At 42.5% G+C, this 17,345-nt stretch overlaps 1 protein-coding gene and 1 long non-coding RNA gene across 4 annotated transcripts in view; one reads left to right on the forward strand and one right to left on the reverse strand.

Moving 5' to 3' along the window:
- The window catches only part of LOC121715026, a 21,140-nt gene extending 15,221 nt beyond the window's left edge, over positions 1-5,919 (forward strand). Inside the window, exon 3 of the long non-coding RNA XR_006033510.1 lies at positions 5,909-5,919. This is a non-coding gene — a long non-coding RNA (uncharacterized LOC121715026). The remainder of the gene's footprint in view (positions 1-5,908) is intronic.
- The window catches only part of grid2 (glutamate receptor, ionotropic, delta 2), a 324,417-nt gene that overhangs the window by 171,672 nt on the left and 135,400 nt on the right, over positions 1-17,345 (reverse strand). The gene's annotated exons all lie outside the window — the stretch shown is intronic.

The following is a 17,345-nucleotide window of genomic DNA, read 5'->3' on the forward strand; positions in this document are numbered from 1 at the left end:
GGCTCAGCAGAAGGTTGGGTTACATCATGCTTGCTCGGCATTGAGGGGTATGGAACTAACAACAGGGATTTGGCCATGGGAACCACCCACTCACTGTACAGATCTCAGATGAACAACAACAACTGTAATCAGTGCCCCCTAATGCATTATTTTTAAGCCAGAGGGGTCATTTGAGAAAATCTCCAATATTTGCAAAACAATGGACACAGTGTCCTCCAACTGTTGGGGTAGTTGGGTAATTTTAGCTTATAGGGGCCACCACACTTTGAATGGCCATAGGGTTGTATTGTGCACTTGGGTCTTATGTGGACTTGCCGTCCCTTACACGAGTCCATTTCTCAGCTCGTTGATCGGCCACATAACAAACAGCTGCCCCCCTGGTACAGCAGCATATTTTTTCTACCCATTTCAATCATTCGATAATCAATCTGGCAGCATGTTTGCAGATAAGCCCCGAAGATGGAAAAAGAAAATCCAGCTGAATAATTGTGTGGTTATAGATTACCACGGCTCCCCCACCACCACCACCACCACCTCCAATCCCCAATCACTTTCGCCAGTCAAGCTAATAAACATGTTCATCTCCCCAGTATGCCACCACTGTGAGTATGTGCCTATCTTTCATTGGGGGCCCTAGAATGAGCCCTCCATCTGTCCACACACACCTTCATTTCTCATCAGTTAGAGCTTAAATAAAGGCAAACTCTGAAATGAGCACGAAGGACCAAAAAAAAGGCAAGAGAAAAAAGACAGGAAGAAAGAGAGAGAGAGAGCCTTTCAAAATGCCCACGCAACAATTTCTGCGGTGCCTTGTTAGAAAAGAGATGAGGTGTGGCAAAGTCATTTTGTCCTCGGAGAAACACAAAGGCACACACAGACACACAATCTCATGCGCACACACACACACACACACACACACACACACACACACACACACACACACACACACACACACACAGTGGGAGGAAGCATTACAACTTCTCTTTTTTTCACTCTGGTAAGTGACCCTCTTTGATCCATTCCTCTCCCCCTGCCGTTTGCATTTAGTCCAGTCCCATACAGCCACTGGGTAAAGCAAGCCACCACACTTAGGGCCTGTCCACACGGAGACGCTTTTTAGGTTAAACGCAGAGGTTTTGCTTCGTCTTGGCCGAGCGTCCAAACGAATCCTGTAAACGCACTGCCCGAAACCGCACTTTTCTGGGGTATGAAGTAACGTGTTGAGTCGTGTTGAGATGGATCCGTTTGGACGCAAATATTCTTGATACGGTTCCAGGGAAGACGGAGGAAAAAAAGATCGGTTTGGTACGTGTGGACTAAGCCTTAGACCGCCAGTCTCCAATCAGACCGGACCACATACCAAGCGCTCTTTAGCAGCACAATGTGCTGCTCTTTCAACCGCTGCTGGACTGCACACTTGCTTAAAAAGGTCTTTTAATTAAACTCAAGCTGCACATTTTGAAACCAAAAGAAACTATTAAGGGACACAAAGCAAGTGCTTCCTCACATCTTCAATGTTATGAATGAAGCATAGCCCTTGCACTTGAATTCCCCTCTGAAAAATGCTGTCAAATGGTAACGCATATACTTTATCTTATGGGTCAGGATTAGTCAAAGCGCTACAGGCCAAGTCAATGAAGTATCCAGGGACAGGAATGTATTTAGCTCTTTTAGACACACTAAATACACCATACATCTCTTTAAGTAATTTGATTACACATTGAATAGACTGATCCAACCAAGCAGTTTAACAAGGCACTGCATATGAAGAGTTTGGTTCTAAAACGCTATATCCTCCATTTCAATGAAATTTCATAAATGTTTTTTTTTACATTTTGTTTGCCAGGTAATTTCAGTGCAACTGTACAATTGGGTAATTGTATTTGATTTATCTTTACTCAATCAAAACAGCAAAGTTGCTGATATTACCTGAAATTCACAAGTAAATAACATGACTTATTCATGTTTTTAATAATGGAGATATAGCATTTATGACTATGAACTCTCCTTATATACCACTGTTTTCCATCCAGCACGATTTCTTACAGTTACTAAGCCTGCATGCTGTAGCTGTGATGATGAGACATGCTGTATTCTCAAGTTGGATAACACAATGCACTGAAATCATGCTAACAACTAAGCTGCCGCTGTTCAGAGGCGGCCTGCTACCACCAATGGTGTTGCTGAATCCATGGACATCTGCTGGAAATCTCTGCATTGATTTGTCTCCTCCACACCAAGCCAGGATTTCTGCTCCATTTCATCATACGTTTGACGTCCAGGGTATAGGCAGAGTGCCTCCACACTCTCACACACACACACACACACACACACACACACACACACACACACACACACACACACACACACACACACCATCCCGGTGTCTTTAGTGTCCAACTGATATGGCCTGTCAAAGAGGGCTGCCACCCCCATGCCATGTTCTCCCGCCTCTTCTGTCCCCACTCCCCCGCCTCATGTGACACTCTGAGGTGTGTTACACTTCAAAACCATGACGCTCACAGAGCCAGACACTCAGCGCACTCACCGACCATGAACTTGACAGATTTCACTGTGACTTTCATAAGTTTTCGCTTTTGAGTGTGACTCGAAGGTGTCATCCTGAAATCAGATTTGTAGACCTCAAGCAAGGCTGTTCTCTCCCCTCCTACTCAATTTCAACCACCCCCACCCCACACTCATCTCATCTTTTTTTCTTCTTCTTTTTTTAAGGCAAGGTTTGGCCTGCTTCTGTCAATCGGAGGAGTGGGCTGCCTGGGATATTTCCAAAAGCGGCCTTTAAATATCTTGACCGAGCTGGGTGCGCTCGACAGAGTGGCCTCATTGCACCTCGGTTCTGTCGGCTGCCGATGAACACCGCAGAAAAAACGGTGAACAGAATGTTCTGGAACGCTACGTGTCTAGCCGCGTCTCGTACCACCATCCCACAGGAACCAAGCTAGGACGAGCCTTTTTTCGTTAAATAAAAGAACGAAATGAACGCATATTAGCACACCGGCTTACAGGTGCTCCCGGGCAACCACGCTCACACTGGCACACACACTCGTCAACATTCAGATGAGCGCGACATCAAACGCTACTCTCGGAGATGGAGGCTGACAGCTGACCAAGCGTCAAGGTGACGCGAAATAGACGGCGGTCGGCGATGGGTTCAGACAATAAACCCCTATGCAAATGACATGACCCCGGCGTCTGCACAAGAGGGAGCAGACAATCGTCTTATGAATAATGCAAACCCTCCACAGACTGAGGCTCCCACTGAAGCATGCATAGTACAGTGTTTCTGCGAATAGAACATCTAAGAACTCTTCGCAGAGCTCGTCTTGTGACAATAGTCTGGATGACATACATGAGCAAAGAGAGAGAGAAAAAAAAGAGAGACTTCTTTCTTTCTTTTTTTTTCTTTCTTTTCTTTTTCTTTATTCTTTATTCATATGCCATTCATCTCAAGCCATGTATATCATATGTAATGTTTCCCCTTCACATGTTGGATCCATGTGAACAGAAGGCATTTAGTACTGAGGCATTTGTGAACACATTGTTGGTCATGGGTGGTACTAACTCACTTGCCTGGCCTCTAAGCCTGCTAGCAGCTACTGCTCCACTGCTCAGTATCATTCACTGTGATGATACTTCACTGTGATGATCCTGATTTTAAGAGGGGAAACATAATCAGCATTGAAAAAACAGATCTAAAAAAGATCTAAGTGGGCAAGGTATGTGTGTGCGGTGTGTGTGTATGTATGTGTGTGTGTGTGTGTGTGTGTGTGTGTGTGTGGCTGTGGATGGGGGGTGACTGGAAAAAAGTGTCATGCCTGCTAAAAATATGTACTGTGCAACATGAGCACGGCGGTCCACAATCTGCATAATTGACTGCAATTCAACTCTTCATTCTAGCCATTCTCTATCCCTGACGTGATTTATACGCAGCCCTCTGATCATCCATAACTGTGAGGATGCGGCTTCGCCATGCCACAGAAATAATGATATATTTTTTTAATGGACTTGGAAGACGAGAGATAGATAGATAGATGAAGAATGAGGGAGAGAGAGTGAGAGAGAGAGCTAGCGAACAGAAGCGACGGTGGCATCATTCGGCACACATGAATGTTTTATGGGTATTTAAACAAGTCAATTTCATGCAAATGTGGCCACTGCTTGCCATGGCAGAATTTATAAACAGCAGCTGACACAGGCGGCGGAAGAATGCACACATGTGGTTTAGTGTTGTTTGATTAGGAGAGTGGAGCCTGCTCCTCCTCTCCTCGCCAAGCGAATAACTCACCGGCCAGCAGAACGCGCGGGCTGCAAATCCGACACTGTTTCAGCCGACGCCATAAAGAGCCGATGAAGAGTTAGGGGAGCGCTCGTTTTATACGTCTCACTCATCCTAGCCCCAGTCATTCTTCCTCCACAAAATGGCAGCTCTGCCTTTCTCCCAGTGTGCTTTTTCTCGGTCTCTCACTCTCAAAGCGAGTCCTTGCAGCTTGTATATAAAACCTCTCTGAGGCTCTTTGTGTTATGCGATACTTTATGTGAAGCTGTTGTGGACATTTATTTCATACTGACATATGCACCGTGCTGTGAGTCCCCGATGTGAAGCAATATACAGAAGTTTCAGTGTGTATGTTTGTGAATGCACATGTGTGCATGTGTGTGTGTGCATTAGTGTCAGTCACTGTCACAGAGAGGAAACAGGTGTAGTAATTATGGAATGCGGCAGCCGGCAGGGCTAATAACCTGCCCTTGCTGTCACTAACACCGGCAGAAAATTAGACACAACAAAAGAAAATGAACAGAGAGCAGAGAGTATCCCCCCTTCTCCTCTGTCCATATACTGAAACAGGAAATGACTTCCTCTGTCCTGTCAGTCACGTACAGCCACCGAATAGCTGCCTCACCATGAAAACAAGCTCTCCAGCAGTCAATTTACACAGTGTCTTTACGCCACCCTTCCAACTGTCACTCATGCCCCTTTCTAACACCCCTCACCCTCCCCTTTTGGTCCCTGTAGGGACACCACATCCCAGACCCGTTTATCTTCTCCTTATTATTATTATTATTTTTATCATTCAACAAAATCAAATGGAGGGTTTTAGTGTGCAACAATTGACTGGGCAGGCAGCTCTTTATAAGAATGAGGGAAGGAGAGAGGGAGGCTTAAATGGTGCTTTTATGAAGGGGGGGGGGTGATGGACAGAACCTTCCAGAATCTGATTACCTGGACCGTTAAATAGCCGCGTCGGAGTCAGGACCCACGGAGGGAGAGAGATAGGGAGGCAGGGGAAGGGGTAAGATGCACAGATGTGGGAGGGGGAGAGTCACCACAGAGAGAAACAGAATACCAGGTATGGTAGCCTACTTCAAAGAAATACACACGGCCTCAGCTTGTAAGAGTATTAACTTTCATATCACAACTGTTTCTCATCTGATGTAATCTCTCTCTCTTTAAACAATCCATACAGCTTAGGTTATGCTGATGCTATTAAGGGACTGCCGACATGTTGCTTAGCCACATGATTTGGGAAACAGATCTATCTCCAAAGCACATAATTAATTTCTCACGATACCATCAAGGATATTACCGCAATGCCAAGCCTTATCTAAATTGCACACTAAAGTAGTTGTCTGAGAATTTTCAGAACGAGCATGATGTGAAAATACAAATGTGCAATAATCAAAACGATCTTCAAAAATTCATTATTGATCATGTGTGTCAGACCTTAAGAGGGGTGGTTTTCAATTAGATATTTGTGGGCAAGTATCCTATTCCTAGTCATTGATGCTATATGTCATCAAAATATGCCCCATTGATCCACTATACAGATGCAGAGATGTTGCTCGATTGATACCTTGGGAAACTGCTGAAATCTCGGCAATCGAACAGCACAATCTAAACCTTATCTCAGATGAACCATGACTGGAATCCATGATTAGCCTTAAAGATACATTCCTAACCTTTTTTTCTCTCGTGTCTGTCATGGAAATCGGTCTGATCGAACACAGATCGTAATCGGTTACTCTATTTTTCTAATAACAGACGGTTGTGTGCATGTGTGTGAAGAGAGGGGGTGGTTGTCATTGGATTGCCCCTGCTGCTCTGACTTCTATACAGCTCAGTGCTACACACACACACACACACACAGATATATATGATGTCTCTTTGTGGACCCATGTCTTGTGAGCTTATGTGCATATTACGCCCTCTGCCCTAACTAAATGAAGAATGATTGTCAGTTGTGTTGGTGGAGGTATGAGAGACCGTGGCTCTGGATCTTTTTCCATCTCACTTTTCTTTCTCTCCTCTCTACCTGTCATTTTCTCCATATGCTTCTTCACATAAATGACAATTATCAGTTACTGCATCTCTCTCTCTTTCTGTCTTTCACTTATTCCATGTACTTTGCCAAAACAATTAGCAGGGAAATGGGCATGTCTACCTCTTTTCCCTCTCATCTCTCGCTCTTTTTATATCTTTCTCTTGCTCTATGTGCTTGTTTGCCAAAACAATTAGATGTGTACACAGGAGAGCAGCAGCGACCTCCACGTCTCTTTCAACCTGGCCTGCTTTGATATCAGTGGCTGCGCTGCATGTGGTGTAGCTCTCCGCATGTGGTGTGGCTACCGTTACATGCCCACCTCACCAGCTGTGTGAGGTCTCCGTGCCATGACCTGCCCTGCTCTCTGCAGCGCTTCAAGGGGGGCGCCGTTATTGATGAAACCGCCGCCGTCGACATTGTCGGATGCCGCCTCCCCGTCGTGGAAAAAGCTCGCCGAGGCTCTCTTACAGTCTTCCGTAATGGACTATCCAGATATAAATCTGGCCCTTTCTATCACATCCCTCAAAGCAGGTGACAGGGCCGCTCGAATCCCCGTGACAGATACCTCGGCCACTCAGGATGGGACAAAGTCAATGCTGGAGATTTATTCTCATGTTTCGCTCAATCAATCAGTAAGTGGGAGTCATATTTGTGGGCCGATAGACATCGCCGGTGCCCTGCTGGGAGCTAGATGGAAATTAAAAGGAATGAAATGTGGTGTTTATTATGATCTCAAACAAAGGTAATGGCCCTGCATTTGGGCTTATTCCCGTCCAAGAGGCACTGCAGAAGGCCATTTGTCTGTCGCCCTCTCTCTCCCTAATACATGTGGAGAGAGTAATGCTTTTTCCCCTCTTTTTCTACATTTACACTTGTTCACAACAGAAAGCCTGTGCTATCTGTGGGTCCCTCTCTCCACAATACTTAAAGAAACAGGTATAGACTTTTCCCTCTTTTTCCAAATTACATGTAATTTTTCGCTGGTGTCTATGCTGCCCTACAAAGCCAAAGAGCAGTATCTGCAAAAATGCCAAACTGAGAAAAACAGCTTTTTGTGTTTTTCTTACACCAAGTATAAGCATCAAATTATATTCAACAACAAGGGGTATCATTAGATAGATCAAAGTGAGGTGAATATTAAACATTTTGTTTTTTGACATTTAGGCAAAATTTGGTAGTTTTATAGGCTATACTGTGCTTTGCCTTTGCATTACTGCTTATACTTACATGGCCATACAATAACATTTTGCAGTAAGTGTAGCAAGTGATCCTAATCACTCAGTTTTTATATTAATTGAGGAGGCACTTACTACATTTTTAGTGAAGATATGCCGCTTGATGCCTTAACAATGGCAACTCTGTCATTTATAAACATTTATGTAAAAATGGAACAAAATCAATCGGGTATTCTTGTAGACTTTCATGTCAAGCAATATTGCATTGCTGCACACCAAAACCTAACCTTTGACACCTTTGCTCACTGCTGCTTATATTTGTCAAAGTATATGTTAATTACTGTCTATAGTAACAATCTGACTGACTATTTTGAATGAATAAGATATTTTCACTGGCATTTAATATTGTGAGACTGTATCATGATAGACACCTAATGTGTGTGTGAGTGTGAATGGTAGTGTGCCTTTTTAGAAGAAAGTCCAGGGCTTTTATTAGTCCCAGTCTGTCCCTGTGCACACTCACACACACACACACACACACACACTATTAGAATAAGGGCAAGTGAAACAAAGGCAGAATGCAGTAATGGCAAGTGAAATCAAAGCAGTAAGGGCAGATACTGCACTCTGCCTTGGTTTCACTCTACTTTTCTATACAAACTGCAAACTAAAAATGTAAATTTAGCTAAGAAATATATTAGGTAGTCATATGAAATTTTAACAGATTGAAGAGCAGACCATGTACTTCTTATTTGTGCTTCTTTTTTTTTGAAAAAGTGCAGATACTGCTCTTAGCCTTTGTAGGGCAGTATGGATCCCTGTCTATGCAATACATAGAGAAAGATAAGTACAATGTTCCTCCTCTTTTCCAAATGAGCGCTTTTTTACTATAGGAAACCTGAGGTATCTGTGGGAAATGATTAGCTGGTGGGCCTCAGGGAGTGGATGTGAGAGACAGGGTTCCTTCTCACATTCTTTAATTAAATAGTTGATGAATTACGATCACACACTTGAAGGTAATCACAAAGAGAGCTATGTCTCCTGCGAGAACATGTTTCCATAGATTACTTTCATAATATATATTTCATAATATCTCAAGTCAATTACCTTGTGGTTGTTCTATGTAATTGTGTATGTGAACCCCAAATGAGAGGACACCTTCATTACATGTCATTTTTAAGTGGGAATTAAAAAGGTGAGTCTTATATTGACCTCCTTTTTTATAACTCTATTAAAAACAAAATGTTAAATGGCAATTATAAGAAAAAATAAAGCAGGAACCTTAGGACTCTGATAATAAACTTACCTTTAAACAGTTATGAAAAATATTGTGTGTGATTGAGTTGGCTATGTGATTAATAACATACAGTCAATTGATCATTATTCAAATAAATCCTTGAAATGGTGGACACCACTTGAAATGGTGGACAGGGTAGAGCAGTGATTACTGAGTAGTAATGATTTTATGGCTGTGTTCACCTGCTTACAACATGGTGCCTAGATGGCTGTTATTTTAGCATGAATGCCATTGGTCTAATACAGATCAGCTCTATCCATAGACTGTATAAAATACGCTCTGTCATATTTGAATAACACATCCCTAGAATAAAACACCCCAGAATCACATAGTCCATGTAGTTGTCAAATATGTGATCATTAACGCTCACTAAGGGGTCCAAATGTACAAGAATAGTGGTTGGGGCAGAGGTAAAGACATCAACCATGCAATATTGAGTTGATTTTCCTATTAATTCCATTGTTTTGATAAACAGGAACTCCCCAAGTTGTGATTATCAATGTAACATAGTTGACAGGTGTTTTATTTGCATGTTTTAACATGCATTCTGCGGTAGCCTATTGCTTTCTTTATCATAGCATAGTAGGTTACGGGTATTAAGGAAAGTCAGTCCACTCTGTCTAGCATCTTGTTTTCATTTGATTTTCACAATTTTTCCCTACTGAAAAAAAAAAAAAAAACAGCCTGACCAGCTTAAGGTGGTTTGCTGGTTGACCAGCTTGTTATCCAGCTTATTTGACCACCCTATGATGGTTGACCAGCTAGACCAGCAAATATATTGCGAAAACATACCTTCAGCTGGTTTACCCATCTTACGATGGTAATTCAGCTGGTTTCGCTTGTCATACCACTTCAAGCTGGTCATTTTAGCTGGTGTTGCTGGTCTACACTGCTGGTTTAACTGGCCATGCCAGCTTATGTTGGTCATTCTAGCAAACCAGCATGACCATCTTACACCAACAATGTCAAGCTGGACAGGTTTGTCACCAGCATGACCATCTTGCACCAGCTGTATCCCACACGACAGGCTGGTCACACCAGCATGACTAGCTTCCTCAAATGGTCACGCCAGCATATCCAGTTGGTGGCCCCACCAGCTACACCAGCAAAGACCAGCAAGAGCTGAAAGAAAACCAGCAAAGACCAGCAAAGACCAGCTAAAACCAGCTACCAGCATAAGCTGGTTTCAGCAGGGATGTTCTATTTACTTATAGCTAAATTATTCTTTTTGATAGTTTTTGTCTTAGTCCTCATAATATTCTGCCTGTGGTCAGTTAGCTGATACCTCTCTGTAACATGAACGTTATTCCACTGGGCTGAAAAGCTACGCCTTGGATAGACCTATATCACTAGCTCTGTTGAGCTAGATCCATCCGTGATCAATGTGCAAGCTCACTTCCAGCGTCAGAGAGATCACTCAGGACTGTTCTAGGTCCACTCTGTGAAAGATCTGTCACTGCCACAAGTCCTCCAAGCTGCTATGCTATACAAGCCACCTACCGTCTGGACGAAGAGATTGTTCCGGAACTTTACTTTAGATTGATAACAAACAAGCATGAGGATCGGTGGCTGTCAAAAGCACACTATGCTAGTAGCCAGTGCTTCTGCCAGGCTAGCAAGACTGCCAGATTGGTGTTTTTTTAATGTCACTATGCTGTGCATTGTTCACGCAGTCATTGTCCATGGATATTTTCAGATGTTTCAATTCAACTAATGAACTAATTTTATTATGAATTTTGGATGGATTTTTTAAAGTAAAGTGCTTTGGGTTGCACTAATAAACAATTAACTATACTGCCTACATACAGTAGTTCAGCTTAATGGAAATTAGCTGTTGTTATGGTTATAATATCCAGAATACTTATTGAGGAAGGTAATTAAACTTGGCACCTACTTTTATAGTGTCCAAGTTTGCAAAAAACAAAAGCCTCTGAAGGCTACTAAAAAAGTCCCTCTAATGATGGTAGAATAATAAGCTACTTATATTTAAATCCTGTTAGGGCCAGTCGCCTCTGAATTGAATACTGTATCAAAATATGCATGCAAAGGTTGCTGACCCTTAATAAAGCGTTTTTAGACACCATGTCTGAATTCAAAGTAGTAGTTGACTGGTACATTTTCCACCTCTTATTCCTTTGTCTCATTTAGACCACTGAGCCATTTAACTGTGTAACTAAGATCATGTGTTAAGCCAGCATACCGCATTGAAGCTGATGTAGCAACCAGTGACAAGCAGACTACATATGATCTCATCCTACATGTATGTGTGATGCCTGTGAGGTCTGAGAGAAATGGTAAGGTAAGGAGATGCTTATTGTCCAAGAGCACTCCCCAAAGTCTGCCTTTCAAGTCACTGGTATTGAAACAGATGTGAATAAATAGAACACATCCTCAGTAGAAGGAGGGGTTCTGGGGTATGTATGGAGACCAGGTCAGTTGTCCCTGGGCCCAGGTCAAGGGGTGCGAAAATGGCACACTATACCAATTAGATTAATCTACTATGATAATTTGATATGTTGAATGTTATATAATATTTCTAAGTCACACAAATGCTTTATGTTTTATATTCTTAATTTTCCTTGATATGGTGGTTAAAGACAATTATACTTTCCCTCCCTATGATACAAAATGACTGTATGTGGAAAATCTATGGCCATTTAGTACAACAGTAGAAAGTACAACTTTTGAGAGTTAGTTGTGAATTTTCTAATAGCCAACTTCAAAGTCTTAAACTTGGAAACTACATAAAACTACATTCTGTTTTGGGGGTGAAATATTGTGCATTAGTGAGCTCTACTGTGTGTTAATGGGATGTGTAATTGCATGTTGCAGCCCTATGGTCACCCAGCACTGGATGCTACTATTACACTACTCTACAGTATGCACCGATATATGGAATAAATGGACAAGACGAAGGCAAAGAACTCCATGACCCAAGCGGAGTCCACCAAGTCCATTAATTCTGTAACCTCGAAGGCCCTTATCCTGCTTTTCCCCCGGTTACAACTCCTGTATGTACTGTAGGCAACAGACATACATTTACAGCACACAAAGGAAATATATGGCTCAGTTTAAAGAGAAGCAGGACTTGCTCAGTCTGTTGCAAGTTTGTTGAATTAATAGCACCTCGTCAACCAATCAAAAAAGAATGTGTCTTGTCTCTGAGGGATAAGCTATATTTACTTATCACAAATTTACTTTATCACAAATTTTTGTCTGTAGACTTGTTGAAAAAACCTTGGCTCTCAATACAAATTTGTATTAGAATCAAGCCCTTGAGTGCGCCTCTGCTTTTTTTTCTACTTATCACAAATTTAAAAATATAGCACAGTGTTTCCCATACATTGACTAATCTGTGGCGGTGCGCCATGAAATCAAAATCGGCCACCACAGATTAATATTCTATGTTTAATTGAATTGAATTTAAATTAAATTAAATATAAGATCAAATCCTTGCATTGCCATTGAGCTGCGCTTTTTACGCACGCAGCCTTTCCTTACCCCGTCCCGCTCTCTCTCGTAGCCTGCTGCCCCTCCTCTGCATGTGCATTTAACAAAATATTCACGATTGTTGAAGGATTGTTGTTGCCACATAGAAGCATTGCATAGTAGCATCGTGACCATGCTGCGTAAATTTGTTCAAAACTGCTGCATTGAAGTTAACTCTGCTAAGGTCTTATCACAACATAGCTACATTGAAGAGACTAAACTAAGTTAAGTTATGCAATCAAGCAGTATCTCAAAGCTAAAGTTAGAATACTGTTTGGATGTCGAATTTAGCATGCGTAGCCTACTTACAGCTGCTTGTCAATTTCGTTGAAGGGCTCATTTTATTGACTCTGACACTGAATGTTTACAAAATCCCGATGTAAATGGAAAAGTGTTTTCCAAAATTCAAAAGTGCTTGTCCCAAGGAGAAGTACAACCTTTATTTTAACTATGTAGAAAACGTTATGAATTGCATCCACACATCAGCAGCCTTTTAACTGTGTTGTCCAAGTCAGCTACCGCCACAAATTTAATCCAATTCTGTGGGAAACACTGTAGCAGGTGGATGAAAATGGGAATAAACCAAATTCAGCTATTCCTTTTCAACTAACTTATAGTGCAAGACAACAAGCCGCATGTCTAAAGGTTGCTCAAATTTTACAAGCAGAGTGGCTTGTGGTCACGAACCCAATAAAGCCATCTAGCTCTAACTCTGATGTTTCCAGGATTATGCTTTTGTTTTTCTCACAAAGGACACATAGAGGTGGACCAAATTGTAACAAATAACATTTGTTGACAAATATCCAGCAGCCAGACACATTTAAGAGCTTTGTGACTTTCAACTAAAAACTGGCCTAACTGGAGCTAGAGAACAAGCACTGTGTGTAAAAATAATTATTAATGACTACTGAGAAGCACAGTCAGGGTATTTGTTTCTAAAAAGGCCCTTTTCTAAAACATTGTACACAAACCACTGTGGGCACCACCAATATATGTACTCTAGCTCCCACTAAAAAAAGTAACCACAGACCCAACATCGATTGGTCACCTCTGCACATAGTTAACCTTGAGAAGAAGACAATCTGAGCCAAAGCAACTTCTGGCAGCCAGAAGTAGTTCTACCCACTGTGAGGAAAATGGAAGTACTTTCCGCTGCCAGCTCTCTCTCTTTCTCTCTCTCTCTCTCTTTTTGTCTCTCTCTCTCGTGTAATTTTGGAAGTCTCTCTTTCTCTCCTTGAGGTGGGCTGTGACACCGTGGCCTGATTGATAAAGAAAGGCTGCATGCCTCTTGCTGAAAGCTATACTTTTGTCCACACGCCAGACAAAGGACAAAAAGAGAAAGAAAAATCTAAACATTCAGGTTTCAGAAGATGTCAAGCTCCTTGTTCATTTAAAAAGCAAAGTCCACCGATTTTTGTTAATGATTGTGATGATTCTCAGGGCCAGATGTACAAATGCTTTTGCGCCCACTTCAGGCGTATTTGTTTTGCAACATGCATGTAATCATTGCGAGGTATGCACAAACAGGCCGCAATGATGTAAAAGTGCAAACTGCCTGTCGCGGGAGCTGAACATGGCAATTGCGTTTTTCGTGTCATGCATATGCATTCATGGGAGGATCCAGGTGAAAGTGGGAGTTTAGCGTAAAAAGATGGGAGGGGAAGAGTAAAGAGCGCCTAGTTATGTATTCCGCGGTATGTACTAAGACTGCTCCTGAAAGCGCACGTCTATTCTGCTCCTAAATACTTCCGCCTTGTAAAAGCAGGTGTTAATCCAAATTGCAGTTCAATGCGTCAATAAGAGAACCTTTCAAAGACAACAGAATTGCTATTTAGAGCACCAGTTTTGTAAGTCTTTGTACTATCAAAAGCAACCTTAACTTTCATTGGCCTTTCGAATGTCTTACTTTCACTTTCACGTCATTTACTTAAACTTTCCTACTTGCTAGATTTGACCAATCTTCCATAGTCTACTTGCACAAGTAATTTGAGTAGAACTACTGATCTTCATGATCTCCCTGCTTGTTGACATCTTATCATGTATGGTAGCCTATTACAGTATTTCATGATCGCTAAACGTTTGATTCTTTTTAATGTTGGGCAGTTCCATGGAAAATTATGTTTTTTGTAACATCCATAACGCCAATAAAATGTGATGGTATGGTATGATGTGAATGATTACATGAAATTGGAGCATTTGCTATTTTTGGCTGAATAATGTACATGAGAAAAAATGCACAAAAAATGAATGTTATCATTCACATTATACAAATGCCAAGGCATTTCGCTGGCGTTATGGATGTGACAAAAAGTCAATTTTCCATGGAATTGCCCTGTTGTCATCAGTTAACTTCATTCAATTGCGCTTGCTCTGCCATTCAGTAAATGGACGTTCGTAAATTGCGTTTATGGGCGGAGAAAGGCAGAGAAAGGCGCAGTTTACACTATGGATTGAACAATTGATAAATACGACGGAAACTTGGGTCTGACAGCGTTCGCAATCTGTGGTTTGTCCATGACGCTGATAACGCAACGTTCGCAAATGTACGTACATCTGGCCCTCAGACTTTTGAGTCCAATATTCGTCTGACAACATCTGACTACTCTTCAAAGAAGAGTCTACATGTATAAATGGCCCATCCCTATATGAAGAAAACACCGACATCTTGCAGAGGGTGCATGCAGGGAAGCACCATCCTGAGTGGACCCTCCCCCTGAGCACTGTATGACAGGTTGATTACCCAATCACATTTCATGAGAGGCAACAGAGGCCAAGTCTTGCACTCAAGTGTTAGAGACGCAGCAACAACTCAGCCATCTGTGCCTCCTGTAAATTCGCGTACACCGAAAAATTACTCCATTACAGCAGCTGCTTAAGAGAGAGAGACAGGGAACACTGGAGGGCGTTCATAGACCCTGCATCTCCGCGATAACAGCAGTGGAGCCTGCTTAACCTGATAGGAGAATAAACACTGGCAGGTATCCGGGGGGGGGTTTCTGTAAAGGCTGAAATCGACGTGCTCTTTCCCAGCAGTTCGACAGGACACAAACACACCTCTGTTAATTGTCCATCTGCAGCGTTCCCCCAGGGAGGAGGTCATTGGAAAAGCTTGGTGTGTGAAACATTCACTGGGGGACCTCTCTGTCACTGGTCAGTTCGACTGGCAGCATGCCTGTACACACATATTCACTCACCGACACATACACTCACACACATCTACTCATCTCACTCACTCACTCACTCACTCACTCAGACACACATTAAGACATTAATACTTCCCTCAAGTTCATGCATAATAAATTAAAACCTATTTAGAGGCATCAGAAATCCAATAAGCAGACAAATTAAAATAAATGAGCGGGGATAACTTTTTGTGCTTAATAATTGAAGAGTCAAGCCGCACAAAGAGGAACAATGTAAGTTTGATCTTTGCCGAATCTGTAACATAGCCAATTTGAACATCTGCTTCTTCATGCTGGATTTGGTCTTTATTCATGGCCAAAGCTGGATCACAAGCATCTGGTTGCACAACCCAACGGCTTGTGAGGAACAAGACAAGAGAGAGAGAAAGAGAAACAATCGTGCAAATGCAGAACAAGATGGTAGGCTACCCGCAAGGGACACAGAAGCACACGCTTTGGGAACCACCCACAAGACTTATCGCACCGAGCCAGGCAAACAAGTTTAATTTGATTTGCTGACAAATTAGATGCCACCCTTTCCCCTACATTTCTCCCCAAATTACACAGGAGTATCACGTTTGCACATCGTGAAAGCCCATGGGACCCACGCGGATGTGTTCTGTGCGTGTGTGTGTCTGTGTGTGTGTCTGTGGGTGTGTGTCTGTGTGTGTGTGTATGTGTGTGTGTGTCTGTGTCTGTGTGTGTGTCTGTGTGTGTGTCTGTGTGCCTACCACCAGCACTGGCATAATCAATGGAAAGCGAAACACTTCAGGGGCTCTCTGGGTGACTTGGCAATTCTTTGCCCGGTTTAAGTTTCACATGCTGAAGCACACACACTCCACTGAAGATTTGTCCTGATCGAATTAAGCCTGCAAGCCCCCGCGAGGTGACATTTTGGTGAGCGCGCCCCGGATCCCGAAAACAGATGCCACGGACAGGTGTTCCTCGAATCAAATCTGCCATTTCCACTTTCCTGCGCAAAAATATTCCAGTGCTTGACTCCGTATAATAGGCAGAACCAGATGTACAAACGCCATCAGCTGTCAGTGTCCTTATGAACTGGAAAAGAGGCGATGTTCCTGTCAGTGTTTCTGTGGAGAAGCAACTTCGTAACTGCGTAACACTAATGAAAATGCTTTGAAGTTGCACATCTCAAAGCGGTGCAATGTTCCCAGAAACAAAATGAGTGCACATTTTAAGCTCTCCTATCAAAACTGGTTTGAAAACAATAACAGACAGGTCACTACCCTCAATTATGTAGAAAGCAACGCATACCAAAACACTGTCCAATAAAGTCTGTTAATGTCATAAAGGTAATAACAAAACTTACAGAGGCGCTCTTTTTTAATTAAACTTCCAACCATCTCCTGTGTTTATTATCTACAAAACCGTGCTGTTGAGGAAACAGTCTCACTCTACTCTGTTGGTGTGGAAATTGAGTACAAAGCATTGGCATGGGTGGGAGGATTCCAGAAGTCTGTGACCCCACAAGTTGGACCTGCATCCCAGATCTCAGACAATACAAGCACAGCCGTGAGGATCAGCTACAATAATACATACAGATGTGGAACGGAGTGAAAATACCCACAACAATAAACACCTCGCATGTCAGCACTGCTCTGCATGCTGACACAAATGCTGTGGAAACGCACGACGACGAGAGCGTCATAATAAGCAAATACCTACGGCGACACTGACAAATACACTTAACCTGACAATCCCTGTACACACATACACACGCTCCAAACGAGACAAAGTCACTTTCCAAAACGGCGAGGACGAGGCGCGGGAGGAGCGCGGTGGCTTAAACACGCCAAACAAACTGACAGCAGATGGCTAGAGAATGGGACGTCCACAGGAG

Source organism: Alosa sapidissima, chromosome 8, assembly GCF_018492685.1.
Source record: "Alosa sapidissima isolate fAloSap1 chromosome 8, fAloSap1.pri, whole genome shotgun sequence".
Lineage (NCBI taxonomy): Eukaryota > Metazoa > Chordata > Actinopteri > Clupeiformes > Clupeidae > Alosa > Alosa sapidissima.